The sequence below is a fragment of the Sardina pilchardus genome, chromosome 14, assembly GCF_963854185.1.
Source record: "Sardina pilchardus chromosome 14, fSarPil1.1, whole genome shotgun sequence".
Classification (NCBI taxonomy): domain Eukaryota; kingdom Metazoa; phylum Chordata; class Actinopteri; order Clupeiformes; family Clupeidae; genus Sardina; species Sardina pilchardus.
The window spans coordinates 28,227,487-28,234,847 of NC_085007.1; the positions used below are offsets into that span (position 1 = coordinate 28,227,487).

The following is a 7,361-nucleotide window of genomic DNA, read 5'->3' on the forward strand; positions in this document are numbered from 1 at the left end:
TTTTCTAGTTTGTATTGTTATTTATTTGTATGTCGCTTTGGACAAAGGCGTCTGCTAAATAACCATAACCATAACCATAACCATAACCTACTTAGGTTACTTAGATCTCACACAACTGGTAGGCACATTTTCAGGTGCATATAGTCTCATTGTAATACAAAACCTTAGAGAGTAATTCTACCATATTTCCACTTAGTTGTATGATGTCAACAAACACTGAAAGAAAGGCCTCAGCTCAGTTATAGTCACTTTGGCCTTCTATATTAACCAATTACTGACGACCTGTCTTTCAAGGTCAAGTGTGCACCTACATTAGTGTTGACATAACAGACTTCTGCTTTAATCAACTGATATTTGTCCTCAATACAGCTTAAAACATCCAACCCCATTGGGACCTGGTATCACTTGATGAACATGACTTCATCATGGTTTCACATCTCTAATGTAATTCTCCAGCCCACATACAGTACAGAGGTTATGACCACTATTCTTTATCAGTGTGAACGGCACTGATTACTAGGCCACATTAAAGGACTATAGCTATACTCATGCCCTCTGCATCAGTGGAAGCATACTCATTTGTGTTGCAACATTATTAAAAAAAAAAACATAGCTGTTCTTCTTCTTCCTGTCTGTAACCACACTCAGGGCTGTTGTTTTGAGAGGTCAAACACCTATACCAGCCGCAAACTTCGGCACTTTTACTCTCAGAATATAGTGATACAGTTACTGGTGTTAAAACGAAGAATATACGAAAATGAGGACACGTCAAAAACAGCCAGGTAGGCTATATTTCTCTGTTTTATATTAAAAGGCTTATTAATTGTATTCCCAAATGCTCAGCTGAATTTACAAAAAGACAGAAACTATCTTAGAAATAAAGTGCACAATGACCACTGTAAAAAATAGCCTGGAAAAATCCAGACTCATTCAGAAAGTAAAAGAGTCTGGTGACTCATTGGGTTTCATTTCCAACACTTGCATAGCGACAGGCGCTAACTTTGAAATCACAATAGACTCCCATAGACTGTATGCAGCCTTCCCAGTCACATTGATCAGAGATTTCCAACGTTACTTCCTACTTTGCCTAAGTTTTACAAACTGACAATAAACAGCATAAACAATAAACAGTCATGTATGTGGGTATACCTTTGCTGTGAATAAATGTCCGCATTTTGTATGTTTTCAGATGTTGCTGCAACTTATCACAATAAGTTTTGGTTTTGTTGTCCCCTCTCATTGCTGACTGGCCAGACATTTCTCCTGTTTGAGGGAAACGGTTATGAACTATATGTGTTCCAGAATAGGTCTCCATGAAAGACTATAGGGGGGTAGGCCCAGGCTATGTACAGATATTTTAAAAAATAAATCAAAATCTCCTGACTGCACTTTATACTTTTCTGATGGGCTACTGATATGAGAAGCAGCTGATCCACCAAGTGCACCCTATATCCAAATTTCTAGAATAATATGTTGGTTTAAAGGGACACTTCACCGATTAGCATTAAGCTTTGTATCTTTAGAAAACCAGTCATGTTTTTTAATGGTTGTGCATCATTCCCTCAGTTTGCCTTGAGATGGGAGAAATACGGATTTCAAAGTTGGACTTCCTGCTCTCAATGATGTAAAAATCATCATTTTACATCATTGAAAGCAGGAAGTCCTATTCATGGGCTTCATTGAAATCCGTATTTCTCCCATCTGAAGGCAAACTGAGGGAATGATGCACGACCATTCAAAAACATGACTGGCTTTCTAAAGATACAAAGCTTAATGCTAATCGGTGAAGTGTCCCTTTAATACTTAGGTGCTGTAATGGGAAAAAATGTTGCTGGGTTAAATTAACTCAACCCAATTAGCTCAATGATTTCCTTAATGATTTAGGTTTTTAAAGACTTAACTGAGAAGGTAACTGATTTAAATGCACTATGCACTATGCAGACTATGCACAATGCACATTTAAATGGCTTTACATGAATTTAAATGTGAAATGTCAGTTTCCGTTTCAGTTACTGAAGTTGTTGTTATTATCTGAAAGCTTGACTTTTAAAAAATATCCATTTGTGTGAACCAATCATAGAGCACCTGTCCTCTAAGTTTACTCCTCCCAACAGAAATCTGCATCAAAGACTCCTGTAGCAATGAATCTTCAGTCACAGTCACAGAGATGGGCAGCATGCTTGATACAGTTGTGATCACACTCATATGTAAGTTAACCATCTTAGCTCTATGAAATTCTGGCAATTTTTATATACAGCAAACAATGATTACTGTATAACTTTTTTCTAGGTGTGAAATTTGTGTGTTTTGGGAAGATCTCTGCGGCAGAAGAAGAGCTCAAAGTTAGACCAGGAGATGACATTACCCTACACTGTGACCTCAGTGTAAGCAGCAAGCTTGAGATAGAATGGCATAGGAAGTGCACCCATGTTAATCAGCCAGATCTTGTTATGTTCGGCAACTTTGAAAATCCTTTCCCTCGCTTCGGCTTGCAATGGAACACCTCAACGAAATCAGTTGATCTTAGAATTCAGAACTTCACTGAGTATGACCCGGGTCTTTACCACTGTGAGGGGAAAATTAAAGGAATTTCTTTCAATGTCTTGTTTGAAGGTAAGTCAGAACTAGCAGAAGGTTTTTTATTTCTCGTAAGAATTATTGAAAAAAACTATCAGAAGTGCTGCATGTGAGTATGACTTTATAATGGCTGAGGTACACAGGAAATATATGTGGTCTCTGAAATGATCTGCTCCAGCTCGATGAATTTCTTCAGAATTATACTGATGAATACAGAAGCAGTGTGTATTTCATTGAGTTTAAGGAGTTGCTCCTGATATGGGCTTATGCCAAATGAAGCTAGAAAGTGTTATCAATTAAAACATAAACGTATGTGTGTGTGTGTGTGTGTGTGTGTGTGTGTGTGTGCGCGCGCACGCACGCATGCTTTCTCTAGACCCCCTTCCCAGCCCCCCAGCCCCTCCTCCTCCTCCAGATCATGATCGGTGCTGGATACTGCTGTTCAGTCTGTGTCCCGTGTGTGTGTTTCTCTGCATCATCTCCTCCACCTGTGTGTACTGCTTCACCCAGGAAAAAGGTGCAGTATCCCACATATGCATATTATATATATATTCACTGATATTTACGAACTGATAAAAACTTCAGCTGCTCATTTTATTACGTTGAAATACTTGTGAAAGGCAAAACCAACTTTTCAGTTCTGTGTCTTTACTTCTCTTTCCTAATGAACAGAATCGGAGAATGAGAAGATTTATAAGACATTTACTGGCACAGCAGAAAGCACAACAACAGTGGTCATATATACACATGTGGACTAAACAGACACAAATCCATCCAGACCTACAGTATTCATAATACACTGGACTATGAATGGCATAATTATATTAACGTGAAGCAAACAGTGAATAAAGATTTGTATAGATAACGTGTAAAGTGCAATATTGATGTGCATGTGACAAAGTATGGCATGATCATTGTGTTCTCCTGCCACCCAAATGCATTTTAAAGGGACAGTCCACAACTGACCATTCGCAAAGGCCCGCCCATCTAATGCAGATGAGCCAATGGTAGTCTTGCAGCTCCGCACTACACACTCCGACAACTTCAGTTCACAGCACCATAGCAAGCAACAATAACTAAAGGGATGGAGCTTTTTCAATTTTTAAGTCTATAAAGTATTATCCCAAGGGGCTCTTTTGGACACCCATTGTTTTTGCCAAATTCAGTAAACTAGTCCACATTTATTACAAAGCTCAATTTACACAGTTTCCGTCCAGGCTTTGTAAACAGGAAAAAATACTTTCATAACTGGAACTATATTATGTATACTGTATTATCATCCAAACTCTTGACAATGAATGGCGAAAATAAATGTTTTTCATTTCTTAAACAACTTTTTGTTCTTAGTATTATTAACAGACTGTGTGAGTAGTCCTGACTCAGACGTAATTTTACACAACATCTTGTCTCTCGATTTTAATTAATTGTGAGCTATTAAACAATAGGCTGCACTGAGGTAAAGAAAGAAATACTAAATATGTGCATACACCCTATCTGGCAAAATGAGTCGGAAGTTGCATTTTTGAGATACAGGTAAATCTCTCACAATCACTTCATCATCTTCAATCTCTACCAATCAATCGATCGATTAATCGATCGATCAATCAATCAATCAATAAATCAATCAACCAACCAATCAATCGATCGACACAAGACCCCTTGAATCGATCGATTGATTGATAGATAGATACTTTATTGATCCCAAATTCACGATTCAAGCAGCGGACATGGTCCTCCATCTGCATCATTTTAGTCAAAACCAAGACATTTGGAGGAAGGACAGAATTCAAAATACTATATCTTGACAACCATTAAATATATGACTCATTAATTATATGAACCATTAAATATATGATATATCTCAATTTTTACTCATTTTGCCTGATCATGTCACACTGTACAAGGCCTGAGACTGTTGTGGTGCGATATACTGTATATACCGTATAGTAGAATTTTGTTTTCTTAATACTTAACAATGCCATATGCTAACTACGAGACACAAGATGCGTGTAGTAGCGAGGAGCCAAAGCGCCAAAACAACCATTAATGTCCAAGTCTCGAATAGATCAGGTAAGCTCACTCCACTTTTTAAAAACAAGAACTGAAAGCCACATAAGTAAAGTATGCAAATACAATAGGTGTTTCTTTTTCTTTTTCGTCTGATCTCAAACTGTCGCCGTGCCCCTGTGTGTTGACCACAGTGAAGAGGAGGCCCCAGGGTCACTGCTAGCGAGGGCTATGGGATATCACCCAGGCCTCTGAACCACCGACTCACATTCACATCCGTTGTTTATGAGGTCAAGCTCACTTATGTCAACCAGAAACCACAGGACCTTTTTCCATCGGAGCATAGGTGGTGGTAAAACTGAACTATACATCTGTGAAAAAAGGAGACAAATAAACAGGAGCATGTATGTTGCTTTTCAAATGTTTATTAACAACTCTCTATTGTTCACAGTTTAGGATGGCTGCCTGCCAATGCTATGCTGGATGGGCTAACCAAAAGATAGAAATAGGCAAATCCATTCAATTGAATTTAGCTACTGTAAACAATGACGACCAGAGATTTGAACATAGATTTGAATTTTTTTTTTTTTTTTAAATCACCCTGACATTGATTGTTATGTCCGTGCAACTAGTGATGCAATGAAATTTGACAGAATTTTCGAGACTCCATTCTGAGTAGTCAGTTGGGAAACATTTTTCAGGTCAGTAAGGATGACACAGTGTCCGTTTAGCAGAAGGTCATGCATGTTTGTTGTGGTCGTGCAGCCACGGCACAAGGCAGGGGACTTAGAGGTGCAGGAGTCTCTGTTCTCGGAAAAGTCAAGTTTTTTCACAGCTTCATACCCCAGGTGTCTTTAGCGACATCAACACTCTTCACTCCCCAACCACACGCACATACTCACTGGTTCTCTGAACTACTGCAATTGTGCAAGATCACTTCCATCAGGAGGAGTTCTGGGTTGTTTTGTGCAACCCATGTGTGAGTCTATGAGTTGAATACTTATGCACAGATGCATTGTATTTTTCTTTAATGTATTTTGATTTACTGATTTTTTAATTATTCATGCACACTAATGAAATGTAATTTCACTCTTGATTGTATGCAACTGCATGATATGTCAATGGCCCCGTTTCCCAGATTTGCTAAGAACCTCTTAAGATCGTTCTTAGAACGTTCTTTGAGCTCTCCTAAGAAGTCCTTAGCACTTAAGAGCTTCTTAACGAATCTGGGAAATGCGGCCAATAAAATGTAGTAGGGTAGACTGACTGTTGGCCCTGTGTCTTCCCTCTGGCCTGCCTTGCTAACGAGGGGTGGGGCAATGACCTTAATTGGTTAACTAGCTCTGCAGCCTATTTAAGAGCTTGGATGGTTAGCAACAGTGTAGGCTCTGCTGCGAGAAGGTGTGTGCGAGCACACCAGAGCCTTCCACCAGGTATGCCATCTCTTCAAGTGTTTCTGTTTGTATTAGTTTTGTCATTGTGGTTAATGTTTATCGTTTATCGTTTTATGTACTGTAGCTGGGTGCCCTGCCTGTCCGGACCACGGCAGGGGTGATGTTGCCTGCCTCTCCGGACTGCTACAGTTGGTCAGGCTGCTGTCTTGTCTTCATTTAGTTTTGTTTGATGTTTGATTTACTATTTTGTCGGTTAATTTTGGTTTGATTGTCTTTGTCCATTGTCTTTCTTTTGTGAGCAGGCAGAGTGTTAATGGGGGGGGCCTAGTCACCTGCTGGGGAACTATAGTAATTGCACGTGTGTGTACAGAGTTGCTTGCTGTGGAGAGCTGCATTACTACTTAACACTTTCATACTGTAGAATTGCTGTGTTGGGTACAAACTTCTCACCCTTGATATTAGCCTGCCCCCTCAGGCAAGCTCTGTCTGCCTTTGTTAGAACGTCTGTGTTGTCTCTTTTGTTTAATAAATACTGTGTTTAAGGAATTCATGTCTCCATAATGCTTAATCGAACCTGTGATGCTAAAGGTCTCAATCTCTTAAAGGTTCCCTGAGGCGCTAGGCCCCAGGGTGGCGTAGTCAGGCTACAGATATGGGGTGGTTGCCCTGACCACCCTGTTACATTCTGGCGTAGTCGGCAGGATGCTAAAGACATGAATTCCTTTTTTTTTTGTTTTGTTTTGTTAGATTCTTGTTGTGCTTGTTTTCTTTGTTTTCCTTAATTCCAAGACAAGACAGCAGCTGACCAGAAGATCAAGCACCAGGAACCCTCTGAAGTCCAGCCTCCAACATCCCCAAGTGCCCACCCTCACTGTGGTGAAGTCCTCTGTGCCTCCTTTTGACCAGCCCAGTGGATGGCGCCTCCGCAGGTTGGTCGGGATCGACCCATGGAAGGACTGTTACCCACTTTCGTCAGGGTTCATGTTGGAGTGGGATGAGCATGATGTATGGACTTATGGGGGGATGTCGGGCTATGTGTGTGTTGTCATGGTTTTAACCATTTTTAGGTAGCCGGGGGTTAGCCTCAGAATCACTGGGTCATGGGGTGGGTCCCATTAGCGGGGTTTTCTGAGGGGCCCCTGGTGTTCCTCATTCCAGCATTGGCCTACTGACCATGCTGTGTCCTTGTGTTGGGTAGCAGTGTTTGAAACACTGGGTCCCCAGTTGGGTAGCAGTGCTTGAGACACCGGGTCCCCTGAATCTGGCTAGCAGAACTGGCCCATAGGCCAGGCTGCATACCGCTAGAGTGTTTGGGTAGCCGCGCTGGCCGCGGGGTCCCCTGTATCTGGGGTTTGGTCCAGTGACCAGACCCGTCCCCGTCAT

The 7,361-nt window shown here is 40.8% G+C and overlaps 1 long non-coding RNA gene across 1 annotated transcript; it reads left to right on the forward strand.

Annotated features, from left to right (window-relative positions):
* The first annotated feature begins 5,972 nt into the window (after positions 1 to 5,972).
* LOC134100369 (uncharacterized) lies at positions 5,973 to 6,524 on the forward strand. The gene is made up of 2 exons (XR_009941263.1): positions 5,973 to 6,017; positions 6,103 to 6,524. It is a non-coding gene; the product is annotated as an uncharacterized LOC134100369 (long non-coding RNA).
* The last annotated feature ends 837 nt before the right edge of the window (positions 6,525 to 7,361 follow it).